This window comes from Nerophis ophidion, linkage group LG08, assembly GCF_033978795.1.
Source record: "Nerophis ophidion isolate RoL-2023_Sa linkage group LG08, RoL_Noph_v1.0, whole genome shotgun sequence".
Classification (NCBI taxonomy): Eukaryota; Metazoa; Chordata; class Actinopteri; order Syngnathiformes; family Syngnathidae; genus Nerophis; species Nerophis ophidion.
In genome coordinates, this window is record NC_084618.1 from 56,437,301 (window position 1) to 56,439,301 (window position 2,001).

Below are 2,001 nucleotides of genomic sequence, written 5' to 3' on the forward strand. Positions count from 1 at the left end.
TATTTAAACATGTACAGTGCAACAATTAGTGGACAGACATTAATAGGAATAGCCATTCAAAACAAAAACAAAAAAGAAAGGAATCTCAACAAACAATGTTGGTTTAGTTCAGGTAATTCATAAAAAGTAATATCAAAAGTTCTTCAAGTTTATACTTTAGGAGCCATATGAGACTGATCACAGTCCATATGTGCATTCGCAGTTCATACAGCCACACGGGTTGGCGTTGTGGATATGGCAGTTTGTAGTGAAAGTCCAGTTTATGGGCAGGTTGTGTATGAGGTAGTGCAAAAGGCCGCAGAGCAATGATGTGCGAGGCAAGGGGTCCGGCTATAAGCCGCCTACCAGCCCGACCAGAACAGGTGGAGTTCAGGGGTTGAGGAGGTGGAGATCCTTGGGTTCGGGCTCAAGTCCTATCTACAGCTCCATCCAAGACTTAGGGACCTGGCCTACGTAAACACAGGACCTGGAGTTTAATCAATGTGCGCACATGAATATTTACATTTAGTCATCTATCGTTCGAACTTCAAAAAATAAATTACACTTATTATTATCATTATTAGCGATAATACTGCTAACATTAACAATATTAAATAATCACATCTATGTACAAAATAACAAACACGACACTAAACAGTGTTGTCACGATGACAGGTGTAACCGCACACCAGCGGCAGTGTTCATTCATTGTCTTTACTGCAGCATAAGAAATGCAGATGGCCTTAAAACGCCACAATACTCAGTCACCATATTTAAGTACCCAAATTAAAGACTCGACATAAATATAAATTCAATCGAATCAGAAACATTGGAGGAAACGGGATTAAAACCCGATGCTAACCGCCCATAGAAAATAAATGGGTATGGGTAATAGCTACTATGAGCAAAAAAAATCACTTACCAACTCGGCTTTATATCTCAACATCTACACACTCTTTCGTCGCAACTCGGCCCTGATGGTCGGCACCTGTAAAATGTTGGACGGTTGTTTTTACGATATGCAGGCAAACGACAATTTTAAAACATACCGTCTTCAGATGTCCCCAGGCCTAGCCGAGTAGTCGCATGATCTCTGGGATCACTAGCGCTCTCTACCACCTGGAGGCAAGCCTCACACAGTGCGTCTTTGCAGCCGTTTTATGATTGCCCAGCACAAGAAATACGTTACACATACAGTTGATGACAAAATACACTGTACATTATAGACCTCAGCTAACTAAACTATGGAAATGTATAATATAATTCATATAGCAATACGGTCTCACTGCACAGCAGCCAGCAGTTAGCAGAGTCATTGCGCAATCCATGGTGACGGTGAGGCTCAATTGGCTGTGACTCACCGCAAGTCTTTTCTCAGTATTTGAATGGCAAATGTGAAAATTCAGCGATTTTGAATACAAATTATCTAAAACTGGTTAAGTTAAATGGAAAATAACTTTATAGTATAATCACTGGATACATACAACAATTTAATTTTTTTTTTTTTTTTTTACATGTTTTTTTTCTTTCTTGCACGTGAGGCCCTGCCTCACCTGCCTCCCCTGACTGCACGTCACTGCGATTTGGTATCCGCGTAATCGATATTTCAGTATCGATCCGCACATCACTATAAATTTAACAGAGAGTCAGAACTCTTACAGTCCTCTCCAGTGATTAGGAATAGCCGTAACAGCTTCATGATATATTAACACCAAGACAAGTCCTTGTTAGGATTCAGCTTGACAGGTCAAAAGGCCCGTAAAGACAGTCTGTTATTTAGTGATAGTTTAAAACTGTACAGAGTGTATTTACATGTATATTTGCAAGGAGAGAGCTTATTCCTGACCTAAAATGTCAAGGCTTGATTGTTAAAACTAGCAGATATGAAATGATATCAATCAATCAATCAATGTTTATTTACATAGCCCTAAATCACCAGTGTCTCAAAGGGCTGCACAAACCACAACGACTTCCTCGGTAGAGCCCACATAAGGGCAAGGAAACCTCACCCCAGTGGGACGT